The sequence below is a fragment of the Cupressus sempervirens genome, chromosome 9, assembly GCF_028749045.1.
Source record: "Cupressus sempervirens isolate cs-2001-9-10 chromosome 9, ASM2874904v1, whole genome shotgun sequence".
NCBI lineage: Eukaryota > Viridiplantae > Streptophyta > Pinopsida > Cupressales > Cupressaceae > Cupressus > Cupressus sempervirens.
In genome coordinates, this window is record NC_143126.1 from 657,564,927 (window position 1) to 657,589,451 (window position 24,525).

General features: G+C 36.4%; 3 pseudogenes; 2 read left to right on the forward strand and 1 right to left on the reverse strand.

Moving 5' to 3' along the window:
* Positions 1–291: 291 nt before the first annotated feature.
* Positions 292–17,207, reverse strand: LOC149540451 (disease resistance protein RUN1-like; annotated as a pseudogene).
* Positions 11,807–13,761, forward strand: LOC149540452 (formate--tetrahydrofolate ligase pseudogene; annotated as a pseudogene).
* Positions 17,208–21,415: 4,208 nt separating the features above from the next.
* Positions 21,416–22,396, forward strand: LOC149540453 (formate--tetrahydrofolate ligase pseudogene; annotated as a pseudogene).
* The last annotated feature ends 2,129 nt before the right edge of the window (positions 22,397–24,525 follow it).

Here is a 24,525-nt window from a genome sequence, read left to right on the forward strand (position 1 = left end):
TCGTCTTCACAATCTTGCTTATCATTTCAAAATTCAATTCAACATCAATATCAAAAATCCATTATTGAATTGAAAAGACATCAATTATAAATTATATATTTATCATTTTCTTTTCAATTCCAATCCAAAATATTGAAACAACAATATTAACATCCCATCTAATTCACAATATTTTATCAAATGCAAATGCATCACACACACATATAAACTAATGATAACTACTTGGGTGGACAAATATACGACCAAGTCAAACAAAGTCATAAATCATACTAAAATATAGAAGTCTAAAAGTTAGTTATGACAATCAATGAGAGATTCTAAATCAGTGATTCTCTCCCATATCTGTTGGCTGTAGCTTTCTTCCTCATGCTCTCACAATATCATGGACATTCACCCTCCCTTCATCTGTCCTCTTAACAAGAACAACTCTTTCAAGCTCTTCAAATTCGACCGCTCCAACACTAGAGACCACCAGTGGCAGGCTCCGGTTACAAAAGAAGAATACAATGTCAAGAAATCCCTCTTTAAATGAGGCTTTCAATCGGCTAAATACAAAATCCACCATACGCTCTCTCAACTCATCCTCCTCTCCCTCTAGCAGCTCTGCCTTGGGATTTTCAACTACATCTTTACAAGCTTTAACGCATTTTGCATGTGTGAAAAAATTAACTTTTGCAATCACTGATTATTAATCTCCTATCATAAATGATTATTAAACTGCTGAAAATAAATTCCCAGCTAATATCAAAAAATAACACAACTGCAACTTCACTTATAAAATACGGAAAGAAATGTGCAACACAATGAACACAATATTTTCGGACAAATTGTCCCTGGAAAAACCCCTAAGGGAAAACCAATTCTATAGATGAGAAATTATATTAAACTTCAACAAATCAAGAGATAAAAAATTCCTTGCCTCTTACTGGCAGAATTTCGACAACCTCCTAATTTATTCCGATGATATTCCCCACTGCTATTCCCACACCAACACTACACCCTTGCTAACACTACAAGACTATTTTCTAACACTGCAAACGTTTCTCCAAACTTCATGTTCTCCAAATGCCCCCCTGACCTCCTTTTATACTGCTCCTGTTGGTAAACCAACGACTGAGATTGATTTACAATCGACGGTTGAGATTAAAACAACTTAACAACCCTAACCAAGTCGGTTTCTAGTTGTTTCCAAAAGTGGTCAATTAATTAACAAAAATTTATTCCTAATCTAACCAATTAGTTAGCAAAATGATTACTTGCTAAATAATAGCAAATGCACAAACAGCTGTCCAAAGCTAACAAAACTAACACTCCCTCTTAGTGAGGAAGCTGTTTTGCAGGACACCTAACTTATCTTTGAAGAAGATAAATTTTGCCTTCCCCAATGCCTTAGTCAGAATGTCTGCTACCTGCTCCTCTGTAGGTATGTACTGTAGCTGAACAACTCCCCTTTGTGCACAATCTTTGATGAAGTGATATCTAGTATCTATATGTTTAGACCTATCATGAAACATTGGATTCTTAGACAACTTGATGGAACTCTAATTGTCACAATGTATCACAATAGTCTCAACCTTTTGACCAAACAAGGCTACTAACAACTTTCGAAGCCATATAGCTTCATATGTCACCATGCTAGCTGCTATGTATTCTGCTTCTGCTAAACTTAGAGCCATAGACTTCTGCTTCCTGCTGAACCAAGATACAACTCCTGACCTCAAACTGAAACAACACCCTAAAGTGCTCCTTTTGTCCATTGTATTGCCTACCCAATCTGCGTCAATATAGCCTATCAAATTGATACCTTCACCTTGAACATATTTGATCCCATACGCAACTGTACGACGCAAGTAACATAGCACATGCTTAGTTGCTATCCAATGCATTCTCTTTGGTTCAACCATGAACTGACTAAGAGAGTTAACTGCAAATGCTATATCTGGCCTAGTGTTGACCAAATACATAAGCGAACCAATCAACTGTCTATATAAAGTGGGATCTACATCCTTCTCCTTAGATGTATCTACCTTCCTCCAATTCGTAATCATGGGTGTAGACATGGCTTTGCAATCTTCCATCCCAAATTTCTTCAAGATTTCAATGCAATATTTCTCTTGACCAAGGAAAATCTCCACATTTGTCTACCACACTTCCATGCCTAGAAAGTAGTGCATAAGTCCTAAATCCTTCATCTCAAACTCTTCTGCAAGGTTCCTCTTGCAATCCACTATGAGCCCTAGTGAACTTGTAAGAAACAGGTCATCCACATAAAGAACAAGAATGAGAATCTCACCCCCAACCACCAAGTAGTAGAGGTTAGCATTTGTTTCACTCTTCACAAAGCCCATTTTCTGTAAGTATGTATCAATGTGCTCATACCACACTCTAGGAGCTTGCTTGAGTCCATACAATGCTTTCTTCAATCTACACACGTGAGTCTCTTTGCTGTGTGCTACAAAGCCTTCTGCTTGTTCTATGTATACCTCCTCCTTCAACTCACCATTAAGGAATTCTATCTTGACATGCATTTGATGGATTTGCCATCCCATCTATGCTGCAAGTGAGATTACAGCTTGTATAGAAGCATACCTAGCAATAGGAGCAAATGTCTCCTCATAGTCTGTTCCCTCCTTCTGAGAGAACCCCTTTGCCACGAACCTCGCCTTGTATTTCTCGATGCTACCATCTGCAACGTGCTTTATCTTATAGATCCAATGTGATCCAACTACAACCCTATCTGTTGGTCTAGGTACTACCTTCCACACATCATTTTGCATTCTTGAAGAATATTCCTCAACCATAGCATCTCGCCATACCTAATGTTCTATAGCTTCCTGATAGCTAGAAGGCTCACTATTTACCAACTAACTAACTAATGCCACATAGTCATTGAACTTGGCTGGTTGTCTTCGCTGTCTAGTACTCTTCCTAGGAGATCCCAAAAACTTCTGAGTATCCCTTTGTGTATCTAGAACCTCATGGTTCCCGCTGCCAATTGTAGAGGATGAAATGTCAACCTTTAAGTCTTCTAGATGCATTTCTTGTTGCACCTATTGCTCCATACTCTGTGAATCTTCACTAACTGAGTCTACACTCATACTGGTAACTATACTTGAGCTTTGTTGCTCTTGACTTGGTTTTGGAGCTTTTGTTGGCTACTCACTCTGATCATCTGCTGGCAAATCTCTAGATCTCCTGAATGCCTTGTCCTCCATGAACTTAACATCCCATCTAACAATAATTCTTTTACTCCCCAGAATGAAAATCCTATATGCCTTTGAGGTCTCACTATACCCAACAAAGTACCCCCTCTTTGTAGTCTGATCTAACTTTGTACGTGTATCTCCAAGAATATGACAATATGCCAAACTCTCAAATATCCTGAAGTGACTAACATCTGGCTTCTTCCCTGTGAAAACCTCCTCTAGTGTCATCTTCCCTAGCACCTTGTGTGGAACTCTATTCTGAATGTAGACTGTTGTATTACACACCTCTGCCCATAAGTAATGGGGCATGTCCTGGTCATGTAGCATAGCTCTTGCTACCTCCGATATAGAACGATTCTTCTTCTCAACAACTCCATTCTATTGTGAATTGTAAGGAACAATCCATTCTCTCTTGATTCCTTCTCTAGTGCAGAACTCCTAGAAGAAATTTCTTTTGTACTCGCATCCATTGTTTGACTGAAGAACCTTTATCTTCTTTCCTGTCGAGTTCTCCACAACAGCCTTGAACTCTTGAAATTGACTGAAAACCCCATCCTTAGTCTTCAAGAAGTATATCCAGGTCTTTCTAGAGAAATCATAATAAAAGTAACATAGTACTCATATCCTCTAAGAGATTTCGTCGACATCGGTCCACAAACATTTGAATGTACTAGATCAAGAACACCCTTAGATCTAGTGTCACTCCTTCGAAAAGATGCTTTCACAAACTTCCCCAGCACACATCCCTTACATACATCGTCATGCTTTGTGCTCACCTCTGGAACACCTGTCACCATCTCACTAAGCAGTCTAAGTGCTCCATGATGAATATGGCCCATCCTCCTATGCCATAGCTCTCCAAGATCGCTAGGATTACTGTTGCTCATAAGTGCATTAGGAGTATCAAACTGCAATCTATAAAGGTGACCACTCCTAACTCCAATATTTATGGGTGATTTCCAATCCTTGTGCTTAATCAACACATTTGTCCCTCTAAAGAGTACATTATACCCCCTATCCTAAAGAACAGATACATAAATCAAATTCATTCCTAAGCCTGGCACATATAACACATCATGAAGTGGAATTATCTTTCATTCTCCCTCTAAAAGTGAACAGTCCCTTTCCCAACAAGGTTGAGTTTGGACAAGTTTCCCATAAAAATTTGGATGTTGGTGTCCTCCTCCTTGTAACTAGAGAAGTACTCTCTAACTCCTGTCATATGAAATGATGCCCCGCTATCTATATACCAAACACACTGTGAGGTTGAGCTAACCATACAAGGTATGAGTGCAAACTCATCTTCCATTCTATTGGAGAGTTCTTCTGCACTTGTTGAAGTTGCCACCTGCTTCTTACCCTTCTTCCTCTCTGGGCAATCACTGACATAGTGGCCAAACTCGTGACATCCAAAGCACTTGACCTTAGAAAGGTCCTTCTTCTTCTTTTCATTTGGTGAATTCAATCATTTTCCAGATCCCTTCTTTGCTTTCCCTTTACCCGCTAGGGCAACGTTCTCTTGCTCCAACTCATTTTTTTGACTCTTGTTGGCCCCATTGATAAGACTTAGTCTAAATTCCTCTCGAGTGAAATCAGTCCATAGTCGATCCCAACTCGATAAAGTATCTTGTCCACTGAAAACTTGAACAAAGACATTCCATTGTTTAGTAAACCCATTTAGGGCTATTCTCACTAGCTCGTCATCACTAGGACTATCTCCAACAGCTGCTAACTCATCCTTGACAAGTCTAAGCTTGGTGAGGTAACTTGTGATGTCTTCTCCCTGATTCATCTGAGTATTCTTTAGCTTCTCTTTGAAAATCAACTTCTTTTTGGTGGTAGCATTCTGGTATAGATTCAAAATGGCGTCCCACATCTTCTTCACCGTATCTAGCTCTGTGATATGTGGAACAATATGATCCTTGACACCATCAAGGATAATGCTCCTTGCTTTGGCATCATCCTTTCTATATGCTACAAGTTGGGTTGCATCCATTGGTACAATTACAACATTGGTAGCATAATCCTTGATACCATTCTCTTCCAACAATAAAGAAATTCTTGCCTTCCAAACACCAAAATTTGAGGCACCATCCAATCTATCTTGATCTCTCAAACCAACTGAAGCCATATCAATGGTTTAAAGCAATAATAAATCTAAAGAGATCAAAATTTCTTTCCGAGGGAAAAACTCTTCTACCCTTAACAACGCTCTGATACCATGTGAAAAAATTAACTATTGCAATCATTGATTATTAATCTCCTATCATAAACAATTATTAAACTGCTAAGAATAAATTCTCAGCTAATATCAAAAAATAACACAACTGCAACTTCACTTATAAAATACGGAAAGAAATGTGCAACACAATGAACACAATATTTTCGAACAAATTGTCCCTTGAAAAACCCCTAAGGGAAAACCAGTTCTACAAATGAAAAATTATATTAAACTTCAGCAAATCAAGAGATAAAAAATTCTTTGCCTCTTACTAGCAGAATTTCGACAACCTCCTAATTTATCCCGATGATATTCCCCACTGCTATTCCCATGCTAACACTGCGCCCTTGCTAACACTGCAAGACTGTTTGCTAACACTGCAAACATTTCTCCAAACTTCATGTTCTCCAAATGCCCCCCTGACCTCCTTTTATACTACTCCTGTTGGTAAACCAACAACCGAGATTGATTTACAATCAATGGTTGAGATTAAAACAACTTAACAACCCTAACCAAGTTGGTTTCTAGTTGTTTCCAGAAGTGGTCAATTAATTAACAAATATTTGTTTCTAATCTAACCAATTAGTTAGCAAAATAATTACTTACTAAATAATAGCAAATGGACAACCAGCTGTCCAAAGCTAACAAAACTAACACTCCCTCTTAGCAAGGAAGTTGTTCTGCAGGACACCTAACTTATCTTTGAAGAAGATAAATTTTGCCTTCCCTAATGCCTTAGTCATAATGTCTGCTACCTGCTCCTCTGTAGGTATGTATTGTAGCTGAACAACTCCCCTTTGTACACAATCTCTGATGAAGTGATATCTGATATCTATATGTTTAGACCTATCATGAAATACTAGATTCTCAGAAAACTTGATGCAACTCTGATTGTCACAATGTATCATAGTAGTCTCAATCTTCTGACCAAACAAGGCTACTAACAACTTTCGAAGCCATATAGCTTCACATGTTGCCATGCTAGCTACTATGTATTCTACTTCTGCTGAACTTAGAGCCACAGACTTCTGCTTCCTGTTGAACCAAGATACAACTCCTGACCCCAAACTGAAACAACACCCTGAAGTGCTCCTTTTGTTCATTGTATTGCCTACCCAATCTACGTCAGTATAGCCTATTAAATTGATACCTTCACCTTGAACATATCTTATCCCATACTCAACTGTACCATGCAAGTAACTAGCACATGCTTAGCCGCTATCAAATACATTCTCTTTGGTTCAACCATGAACTGACTAAGAGATTTAACTGCAAATGCTATATCTGGCCTAGTGTTGACCAAATACATAAGGAAACCAATCAACTATCTATATAAAGTGGGATCTACATCCTTCTCCTTAGATGTATCTACCTTCCTCTAGTTTGTAATCATGGGTGTAGACATGGATTTGCAATCCTCCATCCCAAATTTCTTCAAGATTTCAACGCAATATTTCTTTTGACCAAGGAAAATCTCCCCATTTGTCTAGGTCACACTTCCATGCCTAGAAAGTAGTGCATAAGTCCTAAATCCTTCATCTCAAACTCTTCTACAAGGTTCCTCTTACAATCCACTATAAGCCCTAGTGAACCTGTAAGAAACAGGTCATCCACATAAAAAACAAGAACGAGAATCTCACCCCCAACCACCAAGTAGTAGAGGTTAGCATCTGCTTCACTCTTCACAAAGCCCATTTTCTGTAAGTATGTATCAATGCGCTCATACCATGCTCTAGGAGCCTGCTTGAGTCCGTACAATGCTTTCTTCAATCTACACATTTGGGTCTCTTTTTTGTGTGCTACAAAGCTTGCCTTCTGGTTGTTCTATGTATACCTCATCCTTCAACTCACCATTAAGGAATGTTGTCTTGACATCCATTTGTTGGATTTTCCATCCCATCTGTGCTGCAAGTGAGATTACAACTCATATAGAAGTATACCTGGCAACAGGAGCAAATGTCTCCTCATAGTCTATTCCCTCCTTCTAAGAGAACCCCTTTGCCACGAACCTCACCTTGTATTTCTCGATGCTATCATCTACACCGTGCTTTATCTTATAGATCCAACATGATCCAACTACAACCCTATTTGTTGGTCTAGGTACTACCTCCCACACATCATTCTGCATTATTGAAGAATATTCCTCAACCATAGCATCTCGCCATACCTGATGTTTTGCAGCTTCCTGATAGCTAGAAGGCTCACTATCTACCAACTGACTAACTAATGCCACATAGTCATTGAACTTGGCTGGTTGTCTTTGCTGTCTAGTACTCTTCCTAGGAGCTCCCACAAACTCCTGAGTATCCCTTTGTGTATCTGGAACCTCATGGTTCCCACTGCCAATTGTAGAGGATGAAATATCAACCTCTAAGTCTTCTAGATGCATTTCCTGTTGCACCTGTTGCTCCATACTCTGTGAATCTTCACTAACTGAGTCTACACTCGTACTGGTAACTGTACTTGAGCTTTGTTGTTCTTGACTTGGTCTTGGAGCTTCTGTTGGCTGCTCACTCTAATCATCTGCTGGAAAATCTCTAGATCTCCTGAATGCCTTGTCCTCCATGAACTTAACATCCCATCTAACAATAATTCTTTTAGTCCCTAGAATGAAAATCCTATATGCCTTTGAGGTCTCATTGTACCCAACAAAGTACCCCCTCTCTGCAGTCTAATCTAATTTTGTACGTGTATCTCCAGGAATATAACAATATGCCAAACTCTCGAATATCCTGAAGTGACTAACATCTGGCTTCTTCCTTGTGAAAGCCTCCTCTAGTGTCATCTTCCCAAGCACCTTGTGTGCAACTCTATTCTGAATGTAGACTGTTGTATTATACGCCTCTGCCCATAAGTAACGGGGCATGTCCTGGTCATGTAGCATAGCTCTTGCTGCCTCCGATATAGAATGGTTCTTCCTCTCAGCAACTCCATTCTGTTGTGGATTGTAAGAAAGAGTCCATTCTCTCTTGATTCTTTCTCTAATGCAGAACTCCTAGAAGACATTTCCTTTGTACTCGCCTCCATTGTCTGATCGAAGAACCTTTATCTTCTTTCCTGTCGAGTTCTCCACAAGAGCCTTAAACTCTTGAAATCGACTGAAAACCTCATCCTTAGTCTTCAAGAAGTATATCCATGTCTTTCTAGAGAAATCATCAATAAAAGTAACATAGTACTCATATCCTCTGAGAGATTTCGTCGACATCGGTCCAAAAACATCTGAATGTACTAGATCAAGAACACCCTTAGATCTGGTGTCACTCCTTGGAAAAGATGCTTTTGCAAACTTCCCCAACACACATCCCTTACATACATTGTCATGCTCTGTGCTCACCTCTGGAACACCTGTCACCAGCTCACTAAGCAATCTAAGTGCTCCATGATGAATATGGCCCATCCTCCTATGCCATAGCTCTCCAAGATCTCTAGGATTATTGTTGCTCATAAGTGCCTTAGGAGTATCAAACTGCAATTTGTAAAGGCGACCACTCCTAACTCCAATAGTTATGGGTGATTTCCAATCCTTGTGCTTAATCAACACATTTTTCCCTCTAAAGAGTACATTATACCCCCTATCCTAAAGAATAGATACAGAAATCAAATTCATACTTAAGCTTGACACATATAACACATCATGAAGTGGAATTATCTTTCCATTCTCCCTCTGAAAGTAAACAGTCCCTTTCCCAATAGGGTTGAGTTTGGACAAGTTTCCCATAGAAATCTAGATGTTGGTGTCCTCCTCCTTGTAACTGGAGAAGTACTCTCTAACTCCTATCATATGAAATGACGCCCCACTATCTATATACCAAACACACTATGAGGTTGAGCTAACCATACAAGCTATGCGTGCAAACTCATCTTCCATTCTACTAGAGAGTTCTTTCGCATTTGCTAAAGTTGCCCTCTACGTCTTACCCTTCTTCCTCTCTAGGCAATCACTGACATAGTGGCCAAACTTGTGACATCCAAAGCACTTGACCTTAGAAAGGTCCTTCTTCTTCTTTTTGTTTTGTGAATTCGATCCTTTGCTAGATCCCTTCTTTGCTTTCCCTTTACCTGCTAGGGCAACATTCTCTTGTTCCACCTCATTTTTCTGACTCTTGTTGGCCCCATTAACAAGACTTAGTCTAAACTCCTCCTGAGTGAAATCAGTCCATAGTCGATCCCAACTCGGTAAAGTATCTCATCCACAGACAACTTGAACAAAGACACTCCATTGTTTAGTAAACCCATTTAGGGCTATTCTCACTAGCTCGTCATCACTAGGAATATCTCCAATAGCTGCTAACTCATCCTTGACAAGTTTGAGCCTGGTGAGGTAACTTGTGACATCTTCTCCCTGATTCATCTAGGTATTCTTTAGCTTCTCTCTGAGAATCAACTTCCTGTTGGTGCTAGCATTCTGGTATAGATTCAGAATGGCATCCCCCATCTTCTTTGCCGTATCTAGTTCTGCGATATGTGGAACAATATGATCCTTGACACCATCAAGGATAATCCTCCTCACTTTGGCATCATCCTTTCTATATGCTGCAAGCTGGGTTGCATCCATTGGTATAGGTACAACACTAGTAGCATAATCCTTGATACCATTCTCTTCCAAAAATAAAGAAATTCTGGCCTTCTAGACACCAAAATTTGAGGCACCATCCAATCTATCATGATCTCTCAAACCAGCTGAAGCCATCTCAAGGGTTTAAAGCAATAATAAATCTAAAGAGATCAAAAAAAATTTCGTAGGGCAAAACTCTTCTACCCTTAACAACGCTCTCATACCATGTGAAAAATTTAACTATTGCAATCACTGATTATTAATCTCCTATCATAAACGATTATTAAACTGTTGAAAATTAATTCCCAACTAATATCGAAAAATAACACAACTGCAACTTCACTTATAAAATACGGAAAGAAATATGCAACACAATGAACACAATATTTCCAGACAAATTGTCCCTGGAAAAACCCCTAAGGGAAAACCAGTTTTACAAATTAGAAATTATATTAAACTTCAGCAAATCAAGAGATACAAAATTCTTTGCCTCTTACTGGCAGAATTCCGACAACCTCCTAATTTATCTCGATGATATTCCCCACTGCTATTCCCACGCTAACACTACACCCTTGCTAACACTACAAGACTGTTTGCTAACACTACAAACGTTTCTCCAAACTTCATGTTCTCCAAATGCCCCCCTGACCTCCTTTTATACTGCTCCTGTTGGTAAACCAATGGCCGAGATTGATTTACAATCGATGGTTGAGATTAAAACAACTTAACAACCCTAACCAAGTCGGTTTCTAGTTGTTTCCAAAAGTGGTCAATTAATTAACAAATATTTGTTTCTAATCTAACCAATTAGTTAGCAAAAACAATTACTTGCTAAATAATAGCAAATGGACAAACAGCTGTCCAAAGCTAACAAAACTAACAGCATGCTCAGATAATCTCAGCCCTGCCATTGTCAATACCAGTGGAATTCCCTGGCATATTTTGAGGAGGCCACTAATATCTATTGTGGGATCAAAACTTGCGTGGGCACTATCTAAAGCCCACTCACACAAGAATTCTCGTGCCTTCTCTTCTGGAAGACAAGATATCAGATAAGGTCATCGTTCAAATCCTTGTTGTAAAAGTATACGAGTCTCATTCAGATTCCTTGTGGTAAGAAGAATCCTGCTCTGTGCTGGAAGTGACGCAAGGTCACGAATAGGCAGAAGTCTTTCCAAATCATTTTGCTTCAATGCATTGTCAATAAAAAGGAAGACAGACTTAGAAGAGCGCTCTTTGAAATATGTGGTCAATTGTTCCTGACCTTCATTCAAGCTCCTCAAGTTAAGTTTACGGTCATAAAGGTCTTGTAAAATCTGTTCTTGTAGAAGCTTCAGATCAGCTTCTGAACTATTCTGTTGCATATCAACTCTACAATGTTTGTAGTTTGTAAGATCAAGAATGCTGAAAACTTTACTGGCTGAAGTAGTCTTTCCCATTCCACCTTGGCCATAAATAACCACCACTTTACTGATTTACCTTTCATATCTAGGATCTCAGTAGCATAATTTCTCGCTTCTTCAATGCCAACTATAAACTCAATATTAATTGATTAGGAGTTATGCTTAAAAACAAACTACTTACAAATCTGCATAACTTGTTTTTGGAAAAATGAGAAAATACAAATAGATAATACTTGTAAGATTAGTTCTTCACTCCTCAGACCACCAGTGGAACATTTTCCATAAACAAATCATTTTCTAGAACAAGTTAATTGAGTCAATCTGAAGGTTTAGGTTCGCCAGAAGATTATTTTTTTATTATAAAATTTGTTTCTTATTCAGATTAATTCAGCACAACGACAAAGAGCCAAATAAGAGAGAAATGGCTACCTGCTTTAGGAGATCTTCCCTGGGAGGGAGGCAATGTCTCTGGAATTCTACTCAAAACTTGTTCAGCACAGCCATTATCGCTCCCAATGAGAGCTCCGAGTACTCATGCCCAAGTTGTGCTTGTAAACTCCGCAAATCATCAGCCGCAACCGGAGCACCGAAAAATTTACTTACCGGTCAAAAGTAAATAAATATTTACTGTCATACAAGAGTCGAAATACGAACATCACATGAGAAAGGAAAATTAGAAATGTATGAAATTGAATTTACTTGGAAAGCGGATGAGATTGCATTTGCGATATGCAGAGGAAGGAGGCTTCTACTATGAACTGGATGACCTTATTCAGCTTCTCTCTATCATCCAAATGATGATCCAACTTCTTCATGTATTTTGCAAGGGTACACATGTATTTTAGAAGTTGAATACATTCATCTTTATTGGAAGAAATTTGCTCGATTCTTTCCTAACACAGAACTTAAAACTGAAAGCGCTAAAAATGAATCTGCGCTGCTTGCTTTGAGACATCAATTATTAATTTGCGAGTTTCCCGGTTTAGAATCGGTACAATGTTGTCCTGCAGTCACATAAATCGATAAAAAGTCAATACTTCATTCCTAGCAATACATTAAGTGCGTGGATTAGCGATGAGGAAATGGAGTGCATGCATCGAAATCTTTTTCCCCAAAAAGGAAAATTGGTTGAATACCTTATGCGCATTAGATCTCTGCAGTATATTATTCAATAGAGTACCAGCAACCTACCTCCTTGCCCATTTGAAAAAGGTTAAAAATTAAGAGGTTAATTAACCTCCATGAAAGTTGTTCTAAATGTTCGTGCCAAATGCAAAGAAGTAATGGCCACAATGCCAATGCTGGGGAATAGATAAAAAATGTTGAACAGCCAAGAAAAACGTGATTGACGGGCCCATAGCCAATCTGACCATAGATAAGGCATGTAATTTGTTTAACCAAGTTTTTTTTGTTTTGCTGACAAGAGTGCGCTGAAGCTAGTAGGTTTAGAAGGATTTGTTGTGACAGAAGCAGGGTTTGGTGCTGATATTTGTATAGAGAAGTTCATGAATATAAAGTATAGATACAGTGGTTTGAAGCCTCAATGTGCTATTTTAGTGGCCACAGTAAGAGCTCTCAAAATGCATGGTGGAGGAGCAGACGTGTCTGCAGGAAAGCCACTAGATCGTGCTTATGTAACAGAGAATGTAGCATTGGTTCAGGCAGGCTGTGTTAATCTAGCCAAGCACTTGGAAGACATCAAATCATGTGGAGTTAATGTTGTCGTTGCTATCAACATGTTTCCCTCTGACACAGAGGCTGAGGTCAATGCTGTGAGAAATGCTGCAATAGAACCTGGTGCCTTTGATGCTATTGTTTGTATGCATTATGCACAAGTGGAGCAGGAGCAGTAGATCTTGGTGTTTCAGTTCCGAGGGCCTGTGAGAAGCACAATAGATCTTTGCAGTTTTTGTACCCTTTGAACATTAGTATCAAAGACACAATTAATTTGATTACCAAGTCATATGGAGCAGCTGTAGTCGCATATTCAGAGCAGGCTGAGAAGCAGATTGAAACATACACCCTGCAAGGGTTCTCTGGACATCCAAAGACGGTATTCTTTTTCACATATTGCTTCGTTAAAAGGGGCTCCTTTTGGTTTTATATTACCAATTAGAGATGTAAGAGCTAGTGTTGGGGCAGGATTCGTCTATCCTTTGATAGGAACTATGAGTACAATGCCTGGGCTGCCTACATGACATTGCCTTTTTGACATAGATGTAGATACTGCAACAGGAAGGGTCCTAGGTCTATCCTAGGGATGTGTAAAATATATTGTGGCTTTGTATGTGACACTCGAAGTTCATTTCATTGGAATGCTGAGATGAATGGAGGTATGATCAATAGCTGAATTGAATAAAGGGCCATATATTAGAATATTCAATCAATGCTAGGCACTGACGGTGGGCATAGATACAGACTGTAAAGTGAGCCTTGGAGCATGGTCTAGGATACAAATTCAAGTGAAGAGTTGCACGCTGGGGCAGGTCTAATAGAACCATATAATGAAGCATGGTGTGTTGTTGAATATTATGAAGCAAGTGGCACTATTCTCAGATTGTTACTGCAACAATTAAGCCCTGATAGTGAGCATAGAGGAAGAACATTAATTTGTCATGCAATACTTTTCCGTAATTCAAGGGCTACTCAGGTGCTTTTAGATGCTGGAGCTAATGTTGACTTTTATGTAAGATTAACAAATGGACATGAATTTCAACCTATTCACATGGCATTAAGAATGGGTTATCAAAGTATTTTAAAGTAGTTGATAGAACATGGATGTGATTTGGATGCAAGGACAGAAAGTGGTGAAACTGCACTTATGTTGAGCATAAAGTCTAACCATCTAGAATGCTTCAGAGAGTTGTTATTTTCATGAGCTGATTTGGGGCTTAAGAATAAGAAGGGAGAGACAACTATTAGCTTATATCTTACCCCTAGGAAGAGAGACCATTTTGAGGTGGTCATGTTGGATGCTACCCTAGCAAATTGTTTAAAAGGAGAAGGGTTTAAAACTCTTCATTATCCTGCATGGAGAGGGAATATAAAAGCAATATAGAAAATTCATGAAAAGGGGGATATATGCTGATTAATAAAGTGATGTAACTTGAATAAGTAATTCAAATATCAAAGTGAGATCAACTATGATTGATTATTCAATCTTCCTCTTGAAATGTGTAAGATCTAAATTTCAAGTCATACTGGGTTAATTTTGTAGAGGTTAATTAACCTCACCCAAATCACGTATTTGGGAAGTAGTTATTAACCACAAAGGGGTAGTTGTTAACCTCAATGTTTATAAAAGGGATTGTTTTGGCTTTGTAATGGGACTTTTTGGATTTTAGAAAAAGGGAACACTATGCTAAAATTTTGATCAGAAGATGATATTTGGAAAGTATGTACAAATTTTTTCTTTGTAATCAGAAATTCCTCTTAGGTTCTTGGTGCAAGAAAATAAAGGAACGTGCAATTTGAGTTCTCTCCTTTCGAATCTAAATTGTTAGAACTATTGGTTCTCTTTGTAGTGAGCATTCTCATGGTATTGCGTAGATGTTTATGAATCTTTGGATCGACATTGTGCTAGTAATAGTTTTCAAGCGTAGATCTTGATTGTTGTTATTAGAGGTTTTAGGTTAATCTAGGAAAGCTTTGAAGTCATGTGATGCACTTGTCATCAATGGATTTCTATTTATCTTTTAAAGTTTGATTTCACTTTTATTTGAGAAACCTCAAAATTATATCATATGAGGGAGCTACCTTGCTAAATGTAGAGTAAGGCCGCATATCAAGGGCCTATCCAACTATTGTGAACAATTTTCCACGTAGACTCCGTTGGGCCATTTTTAAGTGACAAATCTATTTATCGACATATTTTTGGTGACTTTTCTCAAGACCGAAACAAGAAAGATTAATCAGTCACCTGTGATGAAACAACAGGGTATTGTTGCATGAGAATGTGCTTCTAGTTCTCCAGCCGAATCTTGGTTTCCAAGACACGCAAAAAGATATTATTTCAGTTTTGAACACTCTAGCCTGGAGGTGTGGAAAAAGTACATAGCAATATCATCAAGTAAATCAAGTTCTAGAAGAAGAAGAAGAATTTGGGAAAATCTTGCAAAGAGTTCCTATTGGTGAAAATTTTGTAGTCATTGAAAGAATAGTTGTTGTTCCAAGAAGAAATAGGCAAAATCTTGGTCACATCCAAGATCAAGTGAACAATAACCAATAACATGGTTGATAAAAGGTACCTTCTCTTGAATGAAGCTTGGTGACTCTATTTAGAAGAGTGAGTATTGGCGACTTTATTTGAGGTTCGAATTCAAAACATGGTTTGGTACAAAGGGAAAGGGGAAAGTGATAGTGATAGTAATAGTGACAAGGAATACTTCTCATACTCAAAGAAAAAAATTCCTAATGAACCTCTATAGGTAAATTTCTTGAAGAATTTCTATGGTGGCAGGAGGCTAGATCCTAGAATGGTTCATCCTTACTTGCTACAAATTTTTCAAAAGATTGAAAAAGCAGATAGAAAAGATTATGGATCTCTTTCTCATGATTATGATTCTTTATTTGAAAATGGTTCAACATATAAAGAAGGCCTTTTTGAAAAGTGCACTTCATCTAAATCAACAATGAAGAATAAAAAAAGTATCTCTCATGCACCTTTGTTTGAAAAAAATCAGATTTTTATTGATCCTAAGTAGGCGAGCTTCTTGAAGAGATTCTATGATGGGTGGAAACTAGACCTAGGAAATATCCAACCATCCTTGCTCTGAACTTTGCAAAAGATAGATGAAAAAGATGGTAAAGATAATCAGTTTTTCTCTCACCAGCCAAAATCATTTTTGAAAATAAGTTCCACATGTGAGCATAATGAATAACTTTATCAAAAAAAATATTTATGTGAATCGAGGATGGACAATGGTGGTCAAAAAGGTGTCCCCATGCTTGCACCTATTGTTCATCAAAATCATACTTCTGTTGATCCTGATCAGGTTGAGTTTTTAAAAAGCTTCTATGGCAATGCATGCCTAGATCCTGACAAAGTTCATCATTCTTTACTTCAAATACTACAAGAACTTGAGAAAGAAAACCCATGCCAGAATTATCTCCTTGGTAATAGAACATCTCTCTATCCAACTATTAGAAAGGAGTCATCCAGATCTGCATACATAAAAGAAGATGGGGATTTTATGTCTAATCAAGAAGATGGTCAGGAAATGAAGTCTATAAAAGAAGAGGCATCTGCTAATGTATCAAGGCATGACTCCAAAAATTTCAATATCTAGGAGAACATATTCAATCATCTCAATCCTAATGAGAAAGAAAAAGAAATACTGAAGGTTTCTCAAGGAATTGCACAACATATGGTTAAAGATGAGGAAAATATGGATCAAGGTGAATTCAATACTACTTTTATTCCTACTTGATGCCTCAATGCTTCAGATGATGACTTCCTTTATGGAGAAGACCTTCCTATTCATTCACCCCTAATCATTAATGATGAGAACTCTATTACTGAAGTCGATTCTTTAGAATAATTTTCAAAATATTCTACCATTATCACTGATGAAGAAAGAACCTCAAGTGAAATCTTGCAAACATTGTTGATGTTTCCTAGATCATTGCTGCAAATGTACTAAGCATTGCCTATAATAAGGTATATCTTTTCCATATGCAACATCCCCTCATTTATATTGAGCATAGGTTATTGAATAGACATGTCTTATCAATAATCTAATAATTAATTTATATAAACTTAATTATTGTTATATATATATCACATATAATAAGTTTATATCTCACATAGAATTATTTCTCATATATAATTACATGCATATCCAAAGGGTTATCTAACATAAGCTACCAAACATTAACACTCCCTCTTAGCAAGGGAGGATAAATACAAGACAAATATTACACCGATGGTAATATTAGGAATTTAAGGATATCTCAGAAGTTTTCCACAATTTAATATTGCATATGATATGAAGAGTATTGATCTCCAAAATATCAACATATGATATTTATCAATTACTCAAACTAGGGTAGATATCACATTTGAGATGAACAATCTTGATCTCCTAGAATATCAACATCTGATATTCATCAAGTATTCAAAAAAAATGTTTGATATCACATTTGATATCAAGAGTATTAGCCTCCTAGAATATCAATGATATTCACTGATTACTCAAAAATATTTAGATATCACATTTGATATCAAGAGTATTGGCCTCCTAGATTATTAATGATATTCACCAAGTACTCTAAGAGTAATGGCCTCCCAGAATGATGAGATACAAGACATTCACCATTTACTCAATTTATTAGATCTCATAATACAAGTTGATTATAAGATTGTCACTTTACAACTTCTCCCAAATACAAGTGATGATCATTTGGAATTCGTCACTTCCTCATGATGTACACAGAGGTAAGCCCATTAAAAACTCATATTGTCATGGTCCTCTTGACCGTGATAACTTATTGATCATTATAGAAACCATCTCAGCATGGTTTACTCCATCTTAAGTCTTCTCCTACTGAATCTTAATCTCCCTCTTTTCCTACAAGAACATTCTTGGAGGAAACTATCAAGGAAAATAGCTCATATAGAGATATAAGATAAGAATGATAACATTAGTTTGATGTTTAGTAATTCAACTCATGCATATTACTAACATAAATGATTATAACATAACTCTTTATTTTTATATATATAATTAAGATATCATAATACTTAATTTTATTCATAATATAATACTTAATAATAATCAATTCATTTCATATCAGATATCAACTATATATTATGAATTAATTCATATAACATATAGCATATCAGGTATATATTATATGAATTAATTTAATTATAACATTGGAATAAAACATAAAATATAACATACCTTCACCAAGAATTCAATTGGTACTTGTCGTCTTTCAATTCAATGTATTACATAGGGAGTTGATTTAAAATATATTATTCCCTTTTTGGTTTTGTACTTACTAAACTATTTGGTTATAGCCTCGATGCCTTGGGTCTCATGCAAATTCAATGAGTAGTCCTCTATCTATCACAATATGAAAATGAGAGGTCAAAGCTTTCAGGCAGACCACCTGACAAATTTTAATCACTATATTACTATGAGAAACATCTTATTTTCATGGTAAGAGCTAGTTTCATAACATGAACCAAAAATTCTCTTAACAAACATTTCTTGACTTGAATAGAATTTGATACTTCTTTCATCAAAGTAGTGCTTGGTATAAATGCCCTAAAAGCTCATCCTCTACAATGTGGATTAGCGAGTGTAAGAAAAAAATACCAAATGCTCTCGATGTCTAGAAAACCACTTTTGTTGTCGTCATTGATGAATCTCAAAAAAAATTCAGCTTGGAGAAATTTTCAACAAGTCTGTGAGTAGTACTTGTGACAGTCTGCAATTTGATAAATGGGGAGATTTGAAAATGAAAATGGAAGGGTGCCAAATCGAATTTAGATGGACTTCCATATAGACCTTTGCCTTGGTTCATGATTTCCAGCTATGCACTCATCTCTTAGTTGTTTCTTTCTAATTCTTCTGGAATTCCTTTATCCATCATGACCTTAGTTCCCAACAAGATCCAAAATTTTGTGATTTATATAATCTCTTATCATTCACAACCTCCATAATGTTTGCCGATAGTACCTTTAGTACGGATCGTGCAACCATTAATAGTCTTAGGATCCAAATTTGAGATCCAATTTCTTTAATACACATCAGTATTGTATTGTCAATTAAAGCAACTAGAGTAATCATGTTTTTTAGTTTAAGAGATCCTTCTCACAAGCAAGAATAAACCTACTTTGATACCATGTTGATGTTTCTCGGATCGTTGCTGCAAATATACTAAGCATTACCTATAATAAGGTATATGTTTTCCATATGCAACATCCTCTCATTTATATTTAGCATAGGTTTTTGAATAGAGATGTCTATTCAATAATCTAATAATTAATTTATATAAAATTAATTATTGTTATATATATATATATATATATTTCTTACATACAATAAGTTTATATCTCACATAGAATTATATCTCATATATAATTACTTGTATATCCATAGGGTTATCTGATAGAAGCTACCAAACATTAATAGACATCTCTGTTAACTTTTGAGATTGAAGTCTTTACTTTTGAGGATGTTGAGGAGTTTTTAGAAAGTGGTATGATCATCACAAGAGTAGAAGATTATTTTCAAGAGAAATATGATGAGTTGTCAAGAAATCCTTTTCAAGGTTACATGCAAGTGGAATATGAAGCTTTCCCATTTTGTGAAGATGGTAATCAAGAAGAATCAATGAACCAAGTCTGTGGAACTATTGATTAAAATTTAATAATAGGTACGATGGAAATGGGAATTAGAGATAGACATCAAGTAAAAGAAGATGACACATCAAGTTCTCACTCTTCCTCATGCATGAAACCTAAATTTGAAGCATTCAAGTTCACATGTGGAAACTACAATAAAGAAAACATTGTGATGGTCTCTCACACTAGAGAAGTACTCGGTCTTGAAGAAATGTGTTATGATCTAATGATTAAAAAATGTGAAGGTAAAGGCATAGATGATGATGCTCTTTTAAAAGAATTTCCCTTACATCAATATCAATTGATGATCAATTCTCCTGATCAAATAGACTCATTAGAGCATGTGTGCACCAAAATGGAAAAGATGAGTGTTTCTTCTTTAAGTGATTTGATGAAAGAAAAGGAAGATATACATCATGAGAAGATTCAATGTGACAAGGATGTGCATTTATATTGGAATAATTTCATAGAGAATACAAACAAAATCATTCCCGTGGAAAAGAAAGAGTGTCTAGTGTCAGAAATAAGTTCAGGAATTCATGATGATCAATCACTAGAAATTCAAGTAGAGGGCTTGCCAAATAGAGGAGAAGATCAAAGATGCATTCAGAAACTTGAGAGCCTTATACTTTAACTCTTTCAAAATAAATTTGTGAATGGCATGCAACATGAAGTAGAGTTGATTCCGAAGTTAGAGATTTTTGATGAGACATGGCTATTTGGACATGTGAAGCATATTAGGAATCTCAGAATTGGAATTCAAAGAGCGAACCTATACTTGAGTCCACAAGAACATGAAATTTGCCACATGTTAGCATGCTATGGTATTCATTTTCCCCAACCAGTGAATGGTTTTGCATGATTATATCTGAAATCATTGGAGGTAGGGAAACCTGCCTTGTATATAGTCTAGATAGGAGCTTTTGTTGTGCTTGGTCTTCCTTTCTGTTCTCCTATTTTTGGTGTTTGTTCCCCCTTTCCAAAGTGGTTCCTTGTGTGACTCTACAACCCAGTGGATAAAGCATTGTTCTAGTTTATCTGGATTTAAGCTTCATCCTTACAAAGTCCTTGTCCCCAGATAGAGCCAACTATTCCCCAAATATCAAAATTGCCTCATTTCCTCCTTTTTTTGAGGTGTGGTTATTCTTGTAATATGCCTCATTTTAAGCATTAAAATGGTCACTTACTCTCAGATTTTTTGAGAAAATTTTCCCTCCAAATATCTCTAGCTCATTCTTAGCTTCATCCAACACTTCAAAATTTTAAAATCTGGCTCCTGAGTAAAAAATTCTTGTTGGTCAATGGAATGAACCAAAATATGTATTTTCAACATGATCATTAACCATTAACCTCTAACAAGGTTAAGCTTAATTTTCAAAACACGTATTTCACTTTGAAAGCTTAACCATTAACCTCTCTATCAAAAGGTTAAGATAAGTTTAGAAAATTAAACTTTCAAAAAGTTAAGGTTTGGGGGTCAAAACATGTATTCCAAACCAAATCATTAATCATTAACCTTTTTTTAAAATAGGTTAATGTTCGAGTCCAAAACACGTATTTTAAAGATAGTTATCAATCTACCTCCTTGCCCGTTTGAAAAAAGGTTAAAAATTAAGAGGTTAATTAACCTCCATAAAAGTTGTTCTAAATGCTCATGCCAAATGCAAAAAAGAAATGGCCACAATGCCAATGTTGGGGAATAGATAATGAATGTCGAACATCAGGGAAAAACATGATTGACGGATCCATAGCCAATCTGACCATAGATAAGGCATGTGATTTGTTTAACCAAGTTTTTTTTTTTGTTTTGCCAACAAGATTGCGCTAAAGCTAGTAGGTCGAGAAGGATTTGTTGTGACAGAAGCAGGGTTTGGTTTTGATATTGGTACAGAGAAGTTCATGAATATAAAGTGTAGATACAATGGTTTGAAGCCTCAATGTGTTGTTTTAGTGGCCACAGTAAGAGCTCTCAAAATGCATGGTGGAGGACCAGACATGTCTGTAGGAAAGCCACTAGATCATGCTTATGTAACAGATAATGTAGCATTGGTTCAGGTGGGCTATGTTAATCTAGCCAAGAACTTGGAAAAAATCAAACCATATGGAGTTAAGGTTGTCATTGCTATCAACATGTTTTCCTCTAACATAGAGGTTGAGGTCAATGCTATGAGAAATGTTGCAATAGAAGTTGCTGCCTTTGATGTTGTTGTTTGTATGCATTATGCACATGGTGGAGTAGGAGTGGTAGATCTTGGTGTTGTAGTTCAGATGGCCTATGAGAAGCACAATAGATCTTTGCATTTTTTGTACCCTTTGAACATTAGTATCAAAGAAAAAATTAATTTGATTGCCAAGTCATATGGAATAGTTGCAATAGCATATTCAGAGTAGGCTAAGAAGAAAATTGAAACATATACCCTGCAAGGGTTGTTTGGACTTCCAAAGACATAGTATTCTTTTTCACATATTGCTTCATTAAAAGGGGCTCCTTTTGGTTTTACATTACCAATTAGAGATGTAAGAGCAAGTGCTAGGGAAGGATTCATCTATCCTTTGATAGGAACTATGAGCACAATGTCTGGGCTGCCTACATGACCTTGCTTATTTGACATGGATGTAGACACTACAAGAGGAAGGGTCCTAGGTCTATCTTAGGGATGTGTAAAATATATTGTGGCTTTGTATGTGACACTCAAAGTTCATTTCATTGGAATATTGAGATGAATGGGGATATGATCAATAGATGAGTTGAATAAAGGGCCATTTATTAGAATATTCAATCAATGCAAGGCACTAATAATGGGCTTAGATACAAACTATAAAGTGAGCCTTGGATCATGTTCCTAGGATACAAATTCAAGTGAAGAGTTGTGCGTTGGGGTAGGTCTAACAAAACCATATAATGAAGCATGGTGTGTTGTTCAATATTATGAAGAAATTGGCACTATGCTCAGATTTTTATTGCAATGCTTAAGCCCTGATAGTGAGCATAGAGGAAGAAATATTATTTTTTCATGCAATTCTTTTCTATAATTCAAGGACTACTCAGGTGCTTTTAGATGTTGGAGCTAATGCTGACTTTTATGTAATATTAACAAATTGACATGAATTTCAACCTATTCACATGGTATTAAGAATGGGTTATCAAAGTATTTTAAAGTAGTTGATAGACCATGGATGTGATTTGAATGGAAGGACAGAAAGTGGTGAAACTGCACTTATGCTAAGCATAAAATCTAACCATCTAGAATGCTTTAGAGAGTTGTTATTTTCAAGAGCTGATTTGGGGCTTAAGAGTAAGAAGGGGGAGACAACTATTAGCTTATATCTTACCCATGGGAAGAGAGACCATTTTGAGAAGGTCATGTTGGATGGTACCGTAGCAAATTGCTTAAAAAGAGAAGGGTTTAAAGCTCTTCATTATGTTGTACAAAGACAGAATATTAAAGCAGTACAACAACTTCATGAAAAGGGGGATATATGCTAATTAATAAGTGATTTAACTTGAATAAATCATTCAAATATCAAAGGGAGATCAGCAATGATTGATTATTCAATCTTCCTCTTGAAATGTGTAAGATCCAAATTTCAAGTCATACTGGGTTAATTTTGTAGAGGTTAATTAACCTCACCCAAATCACATATTTGGGAAGTAGTTATTAACCACAGAGGGGTAGTTGTTAACCTCAGTGTCTATAAAAGGGATTATTTTGGCTTTGTAATGGGACTTTTTGGATTTTAGAAAAAGGGAACACTATGCTAAAATTTTGATCAGAAGATTATATTTGGAAAGGATGTACGAATTTTTTCTTTGTAATCAAAAATTCCTCTTAGGTTCTTGGTCCAAGAAAATAAAGGAATGTGCAATTTGAGTTCTCTCCTTCCAAATCTAAATTGTTAGAAATATTGATTCTCTTTTCAATGAGCATTCTCATGGTATTGTGCAAATGTTTATGAATCTTTGGATCAACATTGTGCTAGTAATAGTTTTCAAGCATAGATCTTAATTGTTGTTATTAGCGATTTTAAGTTAGTCCAGGAAAGCTTTGAAGTTATGTGGTGCATTCATCATCAATGGCTTTCTATTTATCTTTTAAAGTTTGATTTCACTTTTATTTGAAAAACCTCAAAATTATATCATACGAGGGAGCTACCCCTTTAAACGTAGAGGAAGGCCGCATATCAAGGACCTATCCAATTGTTGTAAACAATTTGCCATGTAGACTCTGTTGGGCTATTTTCAAGTGACAAATCTATTTACCAACAATACTTATGTTGTTATGTGGGACTGATAGCAGTCATTTATTTAAGTGCTCCTAGTTTATTTTTTAGTTTTATCTTTCTACTAGTTTTAGGACTGATGGTACTGTTAATTCGACTATGGACACTATATGTTTTTTGAAGTTTAAATTTGGTATGGTTAGATGACTGGGAGGTAACCTATGGCTGAATTTTTAGTGTTTTTGTACTTTATGGTAAGCCCTCTATTTTTTTGACTGCTATCTAATACTTCAAGAACATGTACAAGTAAAGTAAAATAAGACAATTCTACAAAAAACATTAAAAAAAGACTAAAAAGATAAAATTATGTGAGATTAAAAAATTAGGAAAAACTCTAGTAATCTAGAGGGCGGCTTTCAAATTAGTTGCCATGTCCATACTTTCCTTCTTCCTTTGTTTTGTGATTGTTGGTTCCTGTCCTAGGCAAGTAACTAATGTAATATCTAATTTTTTTTGTAATTATTAGTTCCTTCGGTAGATAGTGAAATTGTTAATTTGTTTTC